The sequence below is a fragment of the Cervus elaphus genome, chromosome 15 (assembly GCF_910594005.1).
Source record: "Cervus elaphus chromosome 15, mCerEla1.1, whole genome shotgun sequence".
Classification (NCBI taxonomy): domain Eukaryota; kingdom Metazoa; phylum Chordata; class Mammalia; order Artiodactyla; family Cervidae; genus Cervus; species Cervus elaphus.
The window spans coordinates 66,890,222-66,906,901 of NC_057829.1; the positions used below are offsets into that span (position 1 = coordinate 66,890,222).

The 16,680-nt window shown below is 42.3% G+C and overlaps 1 protein-coding gene across 1 annotated transcript in view; it reads right to left on the reverse strand.

Moving 5' to 3' along the window:
* The window catches only part of NT5C2 (5'-nucleotidase, cytosolic II), a 98,667-nt gene extending 94,749 nt beyond the window's left edge, over window positions 1-3,918 (reverse strand). Inside the window, exon 1 of the mRNA XM_043925227.1 lies at window positions 3,850-3,918. The gene's annotated coding sequence lies outside the window, so the exon portion shown is untranslated. The remainder of the gene's footprint in view (window positions 1-3,849) is intronic.
* Between the last annotated feature and the right edge of the window lie 12,762 nt (window positions 3,919-16,680).

The window sequence follows — 16,680 nt, forward strand, 5'->3', positions numbered from 1 at the left end:
ACTTGCTGATATCATATTTTTGTTGCTGTTAAGTCATGTCCAACTCTCTGTGACCTCATGAATGCCAGGCTTCTCTGTCCTCCACTATCCTCTGGAACTTGCATGTATATTTTTATATGTACATATATGTATTTTATATATACATATAAAACATACAGGGAATTCCCTGGCAGTCCAGTGGTTAGGACTCTGCACTTCCACTGCAGGGGGCACGGAGTCAGTCCCTGATCGGGGAACAAGGAACCTACAGTATATATTCAACCATTAAACTTCAGGCACCAGATTTCAATCTTCTCTTTCCAAGGAGACCCTGACACTGCAGCCTTTTTCATCTCACACTCTTGATAATGCTTCCCAACCAAAAGAAACACACAAAAGAACAAATAGTTCAACAATGAGTCAATTTAATTCTGATTCTGTATTTCACCCAAACAGGGGGTCATTTTGCTGCTCTGCTTGCCATTTTGCTGGGGGGGGGGGGGGGGTGGTACTGCTGAAGTTGTTTTTCATGAAAAGGAAAACAGCCACTGCAAACTTTGGTAACCAATCATAGGACACAAATTTCAAATGATATTTGCTTTAAGGTAATTGCTTTAAATGGTAAAAAGTCACATGACATTTACTCTGTTCAAAAGACAAGGACTTGACACTCCATAACAATTTGCTATCAATTTCCTTAAAACAAGTAACTTTTTCAGGGCTAAACTTTAAAAATGAAAACAAACACCAGCTACTTGTAAATAAGGGCTGTCTTGCTTCATTAATTTTGCTCTATCTGCAAGAAACCCATGTAGCCTATCTTCTGAATAGTTGACTCGAATTTCTCTCTCCAGTTTTATTTCATACTATTGATCTACCAAACTCTTTGTTTTAGTGACAGCAATCTATTCAGCAAACCCTCAATATATCCACTTTTGCATTTTTTCCTTACTCTCAAGTGTCACTTTCTTGTTTTCCCTGATTCCGCCAACCTACAGTAATCTCTCCATTTTGAACCAAAAAAAAAAAAAAAACCACACAGTACTAATAGCTAACATTTACAGAGAATTTAATGGGTGCTACCCACTCCAGTGTTCTTGCCTGGAGAATCCCAGGGACGGGTGAGCCTGGTGGGCTTCCATCTGTGGGCTTGCACAGAGTCGGACATGACTGAAGCGACTTAGCAGCAGCAGTGTTACTTCAATGGAATTATCCCACTGAACCAACACAACTCTGAAATTTGTTCTATTTTTCCCTTTTTCATGGTGAGAGAAACTGAGTGAAGTTCTCTTAAGGTTAGTTCTCCAAGGGTGCATGAATGGTATGGCAAGCCAGGTATCAAACACAGACTCCAAAACCCAGGCCCTTAAACATGTGTGATGCCATCTCCTGGCTCAGTGCCCTTGTATTGACCACCTTTACTGCTCATATGTCATTTAATATATGCCCTGTGATATTTAACATTTTGTGTTCCGAAATGTTGCCTAAGCAGCTCAAAATATTACATTCATTCAACAAAAATTTACTGAGAGCCTATATGCCAGGCACTATTGACTAGTAGGCATAAAATCATGTTATGGAGCCTCCACAAAAGAAAAGTAGATGAATTCTCTAGATACATGGATGACATCCAGATATGTGGGGAAGCGCAAAATTTAAAATATGTAAAAGGAATTATAACTACATAAAAATTATATTTACATAAGAACTGGAAAAGGGGCATCCCTGGTGGTCCAGTGCTTAAGAATCTGCCCTTCAATGCAATGGACACTGGTTTGATCCCTGGTCCCGTGGGAAGATCCCACATGCTTTCCTGTAACTAAGCCCTGTTCACCACAACTGCTGAGCCCACGTGCTACAACTAGTGAAGTCCACTGTGGCCATGCGCCACAACAAGAGAAGCTGCTCATCAGAACTAGAGAGTAGCCCCTGTTTGCCACAACTAGAGAAAAGCCCACACAGCAACGAAGACCCACCACAGCCAAAAAATAAATAAATCTTAAAAAAATAAAGAACTAGAAAAGATATTTGTCACAAATAATATGATAAAGTTGGGGGATTTTTTTAACTATTAAATTTTGCTTTTGGGTAAGAAAGGCAAGCAATAAAAAGATGTACTTTAAAAACAAGTTTTATGCTCTCTCTTTACCCCATTAAGCAGTAGAAATTAGAAATAGTCTAGAGGCAGAAGATGAACGTTTGGCCAACATTCCCCTTTCCCTGGCTTTCTTTAGGAAGCTACACCTGAAATAACTAATCAGGCTTGCAGATACCCTTTGTAAATATCTATATAAATCTCCCTACAATTATAAACTTTTGGAAACCTGTAGCCGATTATAAATTTTCAAACAATGGAATCAAATCTTGGAGCTGAATGAACCCTTGCCAAGTATCTCCTTGGGCTCTCTCATTTTACAGACTAGTTGATCATTAAATTCTAAAATCTAAATTCTGGGTTGATGAGAATAATGTAGCAAGCTATACCGAAATGTGGTGGCTTACATTGCAACAGAAAAGCATTTCCAAAATAAAGTTTATGCGCGCTAGCATCAGCCCAGCATGTGGAGTTCTGCTTTTAATTACAAGCTGTGTCTTCTTGAACTTAACCTCTTCAGGCCTGGATGCCTTCATCTGGAAAAATTCTAACCATGTTGAAAAGTGTCGAGGTAAATATCTGAAAGGACCCTTCATTACGGTTCCACGATAAATGGCACTCTTTCACATTACAGTTACCAGAGTTTGCATATACTGCTTTAAGAGGCAAAATGAACAGTATATAAACAATATGAAACAAGTTCAATCATGAAGAATCTGGACACGCACACCTACGCACAAAAACAACCCTATAACGGTGACTAGTCACTGCAGAGCCCTGCACTTACAACGCATCCTCAAAACAAGGGCCCAAAGCCAACAGCAAGGGAAAACGCTACATCTGACATCCAACTCTACCTACTTGCCTTTAAAAGCTCAGGCCTACCACAGTCAAAGCCCCCAAACGTCATGCTTGTAACTACAGGTTCAGGCCTTAGATTCGCATCTCACTCTCGGCTCTCAAGGGCTTCAGGGGTCCCCAGGAAAAGAATGCACTGCCACCAGACAGTTGGCCCCGGACTCGAGAGCCACTGGGAAAAAACTAGCACGTTTTTCTCGTGGCGGCTTGCAATTCGAAGTGAGCTTTCCAGGAAGTGCTGAAAACGACCAAACTGGCATGTGGGCTTTCAGTTGGCAATTTCTGGTCGTTCTTGCTACAACGCAGTCAACCTTGCATCCTAACAACACAGCTGCCGGCTACTTCCTCGGGGAGAGGGGGGGTCGACCGGGAACGCGCACGGGGTGGGGAGGCCCATTAACTTGGCGGAAAGGCAGACGTCGGGTACTGACGGGAGGAAGCCAGGCGTCGGCAGGAAAAAATAAGCTGAACTGAGTAAAGGGGTGTTTGCCCGAGGTAGGATGGGGGCTACCACCAGCGTGAGGGAAAAGCAGGGGAACGGGCCGGAATGCGGCGAGACTGACTGCGGAGGCTAGGGGCCGCGCTCAGAGAGTAAGGCGGGTCCCGGCGAGCCCAAGACCGGGAAACAATGGCGCGAGCGTGACGTGGGGCCGGGGGCGTCGCCGCGGCGCGGAGGAAGGGGCTGCTCTGAGGCTGGGGGCTAACTGGGGTTGGGGGCGTGCGAATCTGGGGTGCGGGGTCCGCGGGCGCGCAGGCGGGCACTCAGACCAGAGGAGCCTGACGGGCACAGCAGCCGAGTAGGACCGCTGCGGGGGCAGGTGGGGGGCCCTGGCACAGGTCGCGCGCTCTGCCGCGCACCCTCCCTTGCTCCCTCGCTCCCTCGCTCCCCGCCCGCCCGCGGGTCCCGCCGCACTCACCGGCCCGGCCGCACGGCAGCAATCCCAGCGCGCAACTGCCGCAGCCTCCTGGGCGCGCGCTCTCCCCGCCCCCGCCGCCCCGGCACCGCCCCCCTGCTCGCGCCCTGCCAGGGACCGGAGCGCTGTTCCGTCCCGCAGCTCCGCCGCAGAACCCGGCCGCCGCGACGCTCCCTGGCCACGCGGCGGGAGTGCGGGCGCTAGGCGGGCCTGCGTCCCGGTCCCTCGCGCGGGTCTGGGGATTGTCAAATAACAGAACATCGCCTGCTGCTGAGCTGTGGGGTGACGCACGTTGACAACCCTTCCATGTCCCTTAGGTCTCCATCCCTGGGCCTTCTGCAGGGCCCTGGACTACTTCACTGACACTCCGAAGCTTACCCTCAGCGGGGTGGAGGCATCCGTTTTCCCAGTCACAGAATCTGCCAGACGAAAGGACCTCAAAAAGTCCTCTGGCCCAAACTACGCCTGAGTCCCAGTAATGACTAAAAGTACGACTTGGAGGTTTGTCAGAAAGGGTTGGAGTCTCCGTTCCACAGCTCGCCAACTGTGTGACCTTGTGCGATATACCTTAGTTCATCATACCACTTCCCTCATCCTTAATACAGGTGTTAATACATCCTTAACAACACTGCCTACCTCTTAGGATGATGACAGAATGAAATAAGATAATAGAGGAAGTGTCCTCGGCACAGTCCTGGCACATAACCCTCAAGAAAATCTCCTACCCTAACCAACTCGCGTCTGAAAGAGCTCCTCAATGATAGAAAGCCTTAGCCTCAACAGCTCTGACCAGCCAGAAGGTGTTTCCTAAGCGTCCACTCTCTGGCCCAAGTCCTAGCCTTTAGAGCCTCAGAGAACAAACAGGTCTAATCTCTCTCCCACCTTCTGCTTTTCAGATACTTGAAGACTTCTGCCCAAGATCTTCTCTTTTCCAGACTAGTATCTCCCATTGCTTCCATTGTTTCTTCCTTTGTCCTGATTTTGAGGGTCCCTGTCCTCATTCTTCTTACACACGTGGTCAGTTTGATTGTGGCTCCTTCAGAGTATGTTGCCCAAGACTGAATCAAATGTTTGTGATACCATCAGAGCAAACCAGGCCTCGTAGGGCTTATTGCCTTGCATTCAAGAAATAAAATTCTTGGCACCTGCACTATTGACTCATTGAGCTTGCAGTCAACTAAAACTTCCAAGGCTTTTTAATAAGTGCTCTGCTGGAATATTTCTACCCTCTCTTGTGTTTTTGAGCCAAGTTCAGTACAGGTTGGCTGAGGACAGGCCCTGAACTCTTACCTGTTGGATTTTTCAGGATATGTGGGGAAAAGAAATAGGAGTTTGAAGGTAGTCTGACACTACCTTTAAACCAAGTGCACGTGGAAAAAGGCCAGAGTTTGTATCTAAAGATCATGGCACTAAGCAAATAAATATATATATGCAATGTGATCAAAATGAAGTGCATGCACAAACACACACACACATACACACCAAGACTAGAAGGAAATATGTAATTGAGTATGGTTTTCATAGTGGTTTTCTCTCAGTGATAAGAATTAGGGCGAGTTCTTCTTTATACTTTTTCGTAAACTTCCCAGATTTTCTACATTGTTTATATTTCTTTTGTAATCAAGAACTTTTGTTTCCAAAAGAAAAAAATCAGAAAAAAAATTTTAAATCAGAGAGATAAAATAAAGACAAAAAATGGGAAACAAAGGGATAACAGACTAGGAGAAAACATTTGTTAATATATAAAACAAAGGATTTGTATCTGCAACATATAAAGGATGCAACAAATCAAGAAGAAAAAAATTCACTACAAAAATGGGCAAATGTAAATAGGCAGTTCACAGAAAGAAAGTTATAAATTACCAGTAAGAATACAGAAAGATGCCCAAGCTCAGTAGTAACCAGGGAAATGGAATTAAAACTGAAACTGGCAACAATTTTCAAGCTTCATAATATCAAAAGAATGTAAATTGGCACAGCCACTTTAGAGGGCAATCAGACAACATCTATTAAATCCATGTCTCAGCAATGCCACTTCTAGTTATCTACTATAATCCGATGTTTTGGAGGTATGAACAAGGATAATTGCTATGATACTGCTAATAAAGAAAATTTTTATCAGTCAAAATGCCCACCTATAGGGCAATGGCCAAATAAAATATAGAAAACTCTTACAGTAAAGGAATTCTGTAGAGTTCCAATTTAAATAAGTGACCTATATGTTAATTTACATCTATCTCAAAATCATATATTTGAATGAAAACAGCAACTTGCAGCATGAGATTGATTTCATATTTTATAGACACTCTCCTCAAAATGCATAATTTCAGTCTAATCGTGAAAAATCATCAAATAAGCCCAAATTGAGGGATATTCTACAAAATACCTGACCTGGATTCCTTGAAATTATTAAGGTTATGAAAGCCAGGAAAAGACTTGAGAATTATCAGACTGAAGGAGACTCAGGAGACAAGACAATTAAATACAATTTGGGATCCTAGATTGGATCCTGGAACAGAAAAGGGATATTAGTGGGGAAACTGTTGAAACTCTAATGAAGTCTATAGTTTCTAGTATTGTACCAATATTAACCTCTTAGTTTTGGTCACTGAACCAGAGTTACGTAAGTTGTTAAAATTAGGAAGGGCACACTGAAACTTTCTGTACTATCTTTGTAACTTCTGTAAATCTAAACATTTCAAAGTCAAAAGTTAATATAAAACACAGACATACATACCATAATTTCTTATCATCCTGCTATAGACAATATATGTGTACCCATCAAATTCATATGCTGAAACCTCAGCCCCAATGTGATGGTATTTGAAGGTGGGCCTTTGGGAAGTAATTAGATTGTGAGGGCAGTAAACAGAATTAGTGCCCTTATAAAAGAGATCCCTGAGAGCTGCCTACTCCCTTCTCCCCTGTGAGACACAGCAAGAAGAGAAGACAGCTGTCTCTGAACCAGGAAATGGGCCTTCACCAAACACTGAACCTAACACCTTGCTCTTGGGCTTCCCAGACCCTAGAACTGTAAGAAATAAATTTCTATCATTTATAGACCACCCAGTCTCAGGTATCCAGTTACATCAGCCCAAACTAAGACTTTCAAAACAGATTGTAAGGCTATTGGCCAAACTCTTAATCAGAGGTTATCTTTAAAGATAAGGGCAAAAGACCAAAATTGTGCGTAATGTTCAAAGGGGGTATTACCTTTAGTTGTAATGTTTTAGAAGATAAAAGCACTCATGCATTGCTTTTTTTCTTTCTTTTTTTTTTTTTCATGCATTGCTTTTTAAATCAAATATTAAGTTAAAAAAAAAAGCAAAAGTACAAGATTCTTGGTCTCATGACTTTCAGGAGTAAGACAAGCCATGCCAACTGTGAAACAACCTTCTAACAGAAGGCTGGGGAGCCTATAGAAGCAAAGAAGAGCCCTAAGTGGCTTGCTTGGTCTATCTTGACACTGGCTGAAGGGCTCAGGCAACACTTGGCAAGAAAGACCATTCCACTGTGGCCTTGGATGGCTTCTCACCAAACTTCCTGCCTAAGAACCCACATGGCTGCCCTACCCTTCTGATTAACACAATTTTCCCCTAGAATACCATAAACTCTGAGTCACCCAGAATGTGACCTGCATTCATAGGTCACTCATCAGTTTTCTTCTTCTTGGCAGAATCCCTCAGAGAAATGAAAGCATTGCTCAACATCCTGGCCTACGGCCTAGAAAGAGCCTGCCCCCAAAGCTTTCTCCCAGGAAGTATTCAGTCAGAGATCCAGTCAGCCACCTTGCAAGTCTCCTCTCTTTTTCATCTATCTTTCTCTAACAGCACAGTGTCAGTACTTAACTATAATAATGCCAGTACAGGTATTATGTCAGGAGACAATTAATTAGAAAATATTTAGTCCAACTAGAAACATCTAGTTCAACTTGAGAGACAGGACATCCATGTAGGATTTAGGAGCACCTACATGAGTTCAAAAATATGCACTGAGCTCCTACCATGTGCCTCACACTGATCAGTAGAGACATGAGTTTCTGCCCTCATGCACATTTCTGACTGCCTAGAAAGATGGACTTTAAATAAACAAATAATTTTACTACAATTCTGGTAACTGCTATGCAGGAAAAGTAAAAGATGCTTTGAAGGAGAACAAAATAGGGGGTCAGCTTTGGGGCAGGGAGAGGGTCAGGAAGCATTTCTCTGAGGAAATAACATCTTAGGGGGAACCTGAATAGATGAATGAAAGTGAAAGTTGCTCAGTCGTGTCCGACTCTGCGTGTAGTCCATGGAATTCTCCAGGCCAGAATACTAGAGTAGGTAGCCTTTCCCTTCTCCGGGGATCTTCCCAATCCAGGGATCAAATAGAACTTTCTAAATTAAAAAAAGTGAGAGAGGGGCTTACTTGGAGGAGTAGAGAAATCTTTAAAGAGGAACCTGTGGGCACAAAGGTCCTGAAGTAGGGCTGGACCTTGTATATCTGCAGAATGATCAGCAGCCTAAGAAAAAGGGAGAAAGTGGCCAAAAAAATGATCTAGAAGGAGGCAGAACCAGACTTCGCAGGGCACTGTAGATCAGATAAATGATCTGCAGCCTTATCGTAAGTACCTGATGGCATAAAGCAGAGGCGTGGCAGAGGTCACGTCTGCAGTTTCAGTGAACAGGATGTAACCAACCGATCAATTGCCTCATACACTCATGAAAATTAACTCATTTGAATCAAGCAAAGAACTCCTAGATGCCTGTTGGAAACTTCTGTTGGGTGTATACAACATGAGAGAGACAAGGTCTGCAACTTTTATCACAATCCTTCTATTTATCGAACATCCTCCACACTTAACCCCAGAGTTGCTGAACATCTGTTTAAGAAATTAGACACTTAGGTAAAACATGAAATCAGGTCATTAGAAGACCCATGCTACATCAGTGGCCCCCAAGAACTTCAGAGTTTCACGATAGATGGATTCCTGAGGAGACAGAAGAGTAAGAATCAAATACATAGAGATACTACTTCATACCTACTTTAAGGAAGAAAAAAAAAAAAAGGAGGTAAGTGTTGGTGAGGATGTAGAGAAACTGGAACCCTCCTGCGTTGCTGGTAGGAAGGTAAAATTGTGCAGCCTTGGTTGGTGGTTCTTCATAAAGCCAAACATGTGTGTGCTTACGTGCTCAGTCACTTCAGTCATGTTCAGCTCTTTGTGACCCTATGGACTGTAGCCAGCCAGGCTCTTCGGTCCATGGGATTCTCCAGGCAAGAATACTGGAGGGGGTTGCCATGCCCTTCTCCAGGGGATCTTCCAGACTCAGGGACTGAACCCACAGCTCCTACACTGGCAGGCAGATTCTTTACCTAGTGAGTCCTATCTTAGACAGCTGATGTGAGAATTAAAAGGTATGCTGTATGTAAAGTACATTTTGTAGCTCCTAATAATATATGCTTAATATTTGTTCTCTCCCTCCTGACAATTTCTCAGAAAAGATGAAGGAGCCTAGATACTGCCCATGATATCAACTAGTTCTGAAATAGTAACAGAAATAATGAACTTATTGCTGGACTTAATTAAATGGCTTAGAATCTAAAGGTGATGAAGCTGGTAAAATATTAGAATGTGTTTCTTTCGGATCTTTGAGCCCAAGAGGATTAAAAAAAAAAAAAAACAACAGATGATTGTAAAATCAAGGTGATTTTCTAAATGAACCAAGTTTGAAACAGTAATATATTTTCATAATCCTAAACCAAGTGTGTGAAAATTATTAGTTGCTTAGTCGTGTTGGACTCTGTACCCCATGGACTGTGGGCCACCAGGCTCCTGTCCATGGAATTCTCTAGGCAAGAATACTGGAGTGGGTTGCCATTCCCTTCTCCAGGGGATCTTCCCAACCCAGGGACCAAACTCACATCTTCTGCAGCTCCTGCATTGCAGGCATATTCTTTACCACTGAGCCACCAGGGAAGCCCCTAGAATGACCATAATTCTACTTTTGGGTATATACCCAAAAGAACTGAAAATAGGGTATGGCAAAAACCACTACAATATTGTAAAGTAATTAGCCTCCAACTAATAAAAATAAATGAAAAAAATAAAAATAAAAAATGAATTTTAACAACAACAAAAAAACTGAAAACAGGGATTCTAATAGACACACACATACACACACCAATGTTCATAGTAGCTAAAAGGTAGAATGAACCCAAATGTCCATCAACACATGAATGGATAAACAAAACATGGTATATCCATACAACAGACCAGCCTTACAAATAAATGAAGTTCTGGTACATGCTACAACATGGATAACCTTAAAAACATTATACCAAGAAAATATTATACCAAGTAAAATAAGCCAGGCACAAAAGGACAAATATTATATACCACTTCTGTGAGATATTTAAAATAGGCAAATTCATAAAGACAGAAAGTAGATTAGAGGTTAGCAGCAACTGAGGTAGCAGGGAGGAATAGGAAGCTATTGCTTAATGGGTCCAGAACGTCTGTTCGTGATGATGAAAAAGTGTTGAAAACAGGCAGTGGTAATGGTTGCATAACACTGCAAATGTACTTATGCCACTGAATTGTACACTTAAATATGGTTAAAATGACAACTTTCATATTATATATATTTTACCATTGTAAAAAAAATTCAAAGGCAGGATGGATTGGGAGTTTGGGATTAGCAGATGCAAACTATTACACAGAGTAGATAAACAAGATCCTACAGTATAGCACAGAGAACTATATTCAATATCCTCAGATAGACCATAATGGAAAAGAAAAAAACACATGTTTATTACACAGATAAAAATATTAAAAAATAAAATGGAAAAGAAATTTTTTAAAAAGAAATCAAATACATAAGTAGGACCGTTTCCTCTATGTTCACTGAGCTCATTTCAAACTGCCACTTTTCAGTTGCTGGTCCCCACATCCCTCCATAAAGCACTATTTACATTTTGAACTCTATTCACGGCCTTAGCTTAAATGTAGCTCAGAAAGGCCTTCCCAATCTCACTAGCCCAGGATTTTCTTTCATGCTGTCCACACTTTCCCTTCCCTTCCCACAATGGCAGTTAAATATTTGTGTGTTTGTGTCTTTAATATCTGCCTTCTCATTAGGCTGTAAGCTTCAGAGAAGCAAGGACAGTCTTGCCCACTGTGTCTTATTTCATCCCCTGAGAGCGAGTATAGCACCTAGCCCAGAGTCTGGTACATTGTGGATTCCATATATATTGTTACATAAATAAATTAGTGACTAAATGTGTTGTGGGACTGTGAGTGGATTTTATTTTAATGTCTTTCACAATGCCTTGAGTCTGATTAAATTATTTAAAAAAACATAGCACATCAGGGCTCTCATTCTTACATCCCCGTGTTCTTCCTTGTGAAGTCATCAGCAGTCTCTTAGAGCGGGAACCTGAATGAGACACTAGTACAATTTGTTTCCAGGTAGATCTGTTCCATCACCAACCATTCAGATTTTGGTTCCTAAATGACAAGTTGTTGGGCTTAATTAAGATAGAACATTCTTTGCTGTGGGACCAGAACTGCTAGCCCCCTAGCATTTCACAAGTACAGGTTAAGCAGCATCTATATTAAGAACACACTCTCATCAGCAACAGTGGCTCATTAACAGCAGTGATTCTTAGAAAAATCAGGAAGCCTGTGTAGTGGTCTTTATGTGTGTGCTATAGTCCCACCTTCCTAGGGAAAGAATGGTGCCTCTTGGTCACATCAGAGACTCAGGCCTGCATCTTAGCCATTCTATCCAGTCCTGGGTTCGTATCGAACCCTGCTTGGGTCCCACCCTAGTCCTTCCCAGTGATATTGAACAGTATTTCCCCGTCTTGCTAATCGTGTTCGTGAGGCCAATTGTCTTGCTGTATCTCACTGTGCACACTGTTCACTGAACCCATGGTAGGCAAGGCACGAGCTGAGAGGCAGGAAGAAAACGTGAGGAGCCATAGGAATCGCAGACTTATTTATTCTCTCTTGGCTGGCGCAGCAGCTGTAGCAGCAGACTAACATAACATAACATCACAACGTACCATCACATAACATAACCGCACAGCCATAACATAACCTCTCTCCTGGCAACAGCAAAAAAGGTCTCCTCAGGTGGAGCTTATATATGCTTACAGAACAAAAGTAGCCTGTGGTCAAATGCGTGCCTCCTGACGGGCATGCCCACTGGTATAAGTGCTCTCAGCTGCTACATAATGATTATTTACAAAACATGGGGCAAGAGCAAGAGGCCGTGGGGCAAGAGAGCCTGACCACTCCATCTTGGCTAATTTGCCCTTTCCTGACATCCCCCATTAGGGAAATTTATTTGGGGAGTTCCAAAGTATATTTTGATATGACTAGTTCTGTGAGATGTTATTAGATATTCCTTGAAAAAAAAAAAAGTTCCATTCTTACAGAATTCATGAAAGGCCTATTTAAACTCTCAGCACTTGCTTGACCACTAATTATAAATGCCTGGGACAGCACATCTACTTTGTCTTTTGAAGACTGGGCCTTCGTAAGCAAGAAAATGGCTCTAGTTTTCACAGCAAAGAAGTGAGGCCTCATCCAAGGATATACAACAAGGGTTTGTACAGGGACCTGTCTCAGGGATGCTTTATTTTCTTCAGTCAATGGTTCTCAAACAACAACCAAGAATAAGGGTTGCTTTTCAAAAAAGCCAGTTCCAGACCCCATCCCAGTCTATGGCTGTGTGGCCTGGGAATTCACATTTCAACTAGCTCCCCAGGTAATTCTGATGCAGGTGGTCCACGTATTCTCTGAAATTGCTATCTACCGCAGGCCTGCCCAAGGGACAGGAATCGATGTTGCCATGGCAACAGCCAATCTGCACCACCTCCTGCTGCCCGCTGCCTGGGCAACGACTGACTTTTTGGGTCTCTTCCTTCTTTGCGAGTCCAAGGAGCCACTGTGAACAGCAGTCTTTCAATACTGTGGAAACTATTCAATTGAGTAACACAAAAGAAACTGACTCATAACTGTAAGATCTCAGATTATAAACTACGTCACCGCAACTTCAGAGCACCCATCTTTTAATCTGCTTTCTTGGCTTCTCTACAGATGTCAGATACTATCCCTGGATGATTGCATTTCGCTGGAAAAGGGTGTAGTCCCTGAGACCCACACAGTTTTCCAAGCCTGCCACGAGCTGGGGTTCTCCCTTCTCAGTATCTATAGTACTCTTGTAACGAGGGTCCTATTAGTTAAAAGTAAATAAATCTCTCATTTGAGCAATGGAAAGTTGAGTTCATTACTTCTTTCTTACATCCAATCAATTATTTTGAACTATTTTTGGGGTTCAATGCTGTCTGAAAGAAAATCCATGCTAGTTGAAAAGAGAGTAGGTTAAGTACCAGGATTTATATATAAACCCTTAGATAGAAGAGAATAATGGCCTAATCCCCAGAACCTGTGACACTGTTGCAATTATAGAGCAAAGGAGAATTAAGGTAGCAGATGAAATTAAGTTTGCTAATCAGCTGACCTTAAAAAGGGAGCATAGTCTGAATTTTCCAGGTGGATTCAATGGAATCACAGGATCTTTCAATGTAAAAGAGGGAAAGACAAGAGTCAGTGTCAGTGATGCGATGTAAGAAAGAGTTGGCTGGATGTTGCTGTCTATGAAGATGGAAGTGGGCCATGAGCTGAAGAATACCTGCAGCTTCTAAAAGCTGAAGGCAAGGGGATTGATTGCTCCGTGAAGCCTCTGGAAGGAACATAGGAACATGGCCAAATAATACTTTGACTTTAGGCTTCCCTGGTGGTCCAGTGGTTAAGAATCTGCCTTGCAATGAGAGAAACAGGTTTGAGCCCTGGTTCTGGAAGATTCCATAACCACGGCGCAACTAAGCCCAGTGTGCCACAACTACTGAGCCTGCACGCTGGAGCCCTCAAGCTGCAACTACTGAAGTCCAAGCATCCTAAAGCCTGTGCTCCACAACAAGAGAAACCACCACAAGAAGAAGCCCATGCACCACAACTAGAGAAAGCCCGGGCACAGCAACCAAGACCCAGCACAGCCAAAGAAAAAAGACACTGACTTTAATCCACTGAAACCCATTTCAGATGTCTGGCCTCCAGAACTAAAATAATACTTTGGTGTTGCTTTAAGGCATGAATTTGTGATAACTAGTTACACCAGCAATGGGAAACTAATATACAGGGAATTAGGAATGGAGATCAGAAACAGGTACAGACTAGAGAATTAAACAAATGTGAGCTTACTATCTTATCTCTAATAGTGGTCCAGGGGAAACTTTTCATTCTGAGTTTTCCAGGAGGAAAATTCTGCAGTATTAGAAAAAAAGAGAGACAGAGAGAGAGCAATTATATTTTTTATGAGTTAAATTCATGCACATTTCTTTTTTGGTCCCTTCAGTGTTGGTATTTTGTTTGCTTCTCCCTTTTTTTTTTTTTTCCTGTAGTATAACACCAATGTACATGTATACAGAGAAATGAGCAAAAATCACCTTCACAAAGTAAACACATCTATGTAACCACCGCCCAAACCAAAATACATAACCAGAAGCTTCAAAACTCATCTCATGCCCCCTCCCAAGCACTACTTCACCTCCCACTGATAATTGCTACTCTGACTGTCAATCTATAGATGAATTTTTGCCTGTTTTTGAACCTTACATATATGGACTCTTACCTATGCATGCCTTTGTGTCTAGCTACTTTCACTTATAGTTATAAGATGCATCTGTATGAAGCAACTGTTTGTCTATTTTTATTGCTCTATAGTATTTCACTGTGTAAATATAAAGTAACTCATCCATTTTTAAAAAAGAAAAATTGTGCATTAAAAGTGGTTTCACCCACTTCCAGGGCTTTTCAGATTCTTTACCTGCTAATAAGTAACGGTAAATCCCAAAGCAAGGATAAAACACCCAGTTTCTCGAACATATTTGACTATGAAACTTTTTTTTCCTATAAAGCATCTTACAAGACTAATATTTTGTAGGACATGCTCCAGGAAACCCTGGTCCGGAGCAATGGTTTTCAAACTGTGCTCCTCAAAGCTCTAGGGTCCCAGATTGTGACTCAATACTGCTTAAGGGATAAGAGTTAGGTTATTTGGATCCCCATTTCTGCTTAAACACACCCTCCACTTGTATCTGTTTTAAGAAGGGATTTCACATATATGGGGTGTATGTATGTATTAACTGCCTATGTGTTTATGATTGAAAAAAAAAGGGTTTGGCTGCTTTAAAACCTGTGTTTGAAAAACCACATGTTTTCATGTGGTGGACCTCCCAGAAGGCCTCTGCACAGACTCTAGTTCCAAGCTACAAGGACTTGCTGACCTTATCCAGAGTTCATCGCTTCTGCCATTACTGACTTGCCAGGTTCTGTCCAAGGGCCATCCACTGATTCTCTTAGTGGTGTTGTGGAAAGGGCTCAAAAAAGATCATTGACAGCTGTTCAACACAGATCAAGCAGATTAGTCCATAGGCAGCTTCTGTCCATGGAGTCAGAGGCTGAAAATAGATCATTACATGCCATAAAAGTCTGAAATTGCTTCCAACCAGGCACCATGGTTTAAGGATTAAGAGCATGGACTCCAGAGCCAGACTCCCTGGCTTTAGTTTCTGGCTCTGTCGCTAACTAGCTGTGACCTTGGGCAAGTTTTTCAATACCCTCACATCTTAGTTTCCTCATCTTTAACATAGAGGTGAAGATAATAATAGCATGTACCTCATAGGCTTGATGAGGATGAAATGAGATCATGTTTGCGCAGCAATTGATACCGGGCTGGGCATCTAGAAAGCACCATATAATGTTTGTTAAATAAAACCAAAGTGGTTCTATGAACTCATGGATGGCAAAGCCCAATTCCATGCATTTTAATTATTTTACTGTTCAGTGTTTTACCACTGCCCTTGAGTAAGGCTCTCTCTATGGCCGTCCACGCCCCTTATAAGTTAGGATCACATGGCCCTCCAAAATGGTGAGGGTTACCAGACTCAGGATTCCTTGGATCAATAACATTTCAAAAGCCATTTGGGGAATTTACTCAGGGTAACCATTATAACTATGCCATTCAGGACATGAAAATAAACTACTGTCTACCGTCACTACTATTTCACAAAAGGCAATTTCAATACCAAAGAAAGTAGGAAATACATAATCTCAGAATAAAAAACAGGGCTTTAGATTAAATTGACCTTAGTTTAAAAAAATACCACGCCCCTGTTCTGGTTTTTCCATTTCATCTTGAGCCAGTGGCCAAGGGCCAACCCCTGTCTGTGACCCAGCATTTGGCTAACAGTGCTCTTGTGTGTCCCAGGACACATGGGCCATTATAACTAAACACTTCCCTGAATGTCCAAGTCTCAAAGCTAGCAGTGAACACCCCAGACTGTGCAAAACCAGAAGGCATTGACTAATGATCCCAGGTAGCACTGCTATGCTCAGAGGTAACGGATCACAGGGGAATTGGGTAGTTTAGTTGTTCATGATAGCATCTGAGGTGCCTTTTAGAACCATGGCTCGATTCCAAGGAGCCAAGAGTGAGCTACCTGGGTGTTCTAGGAAAAACCTCAGTCTTTCCACCTGTGTTTTTCCTTTACTCTCACACCACCACCACACTTAAACAACACTTCTGACACCCGATCTGTGGGGTTTTCCCCCACACCAAGTGATTCTCTGTGACACAGTGAGTTGTTCTACAATGAAACTCAATTTCAACACTATCTACTAAAGACAGCATCAGATCCCACAGGTTAAAGACTCAGTCCCTTGAGACTGCCTCCCCTTCCTACCAACAAAGTTTCAGATGCCAGTCACAAGTAGTAGGCCCCTAG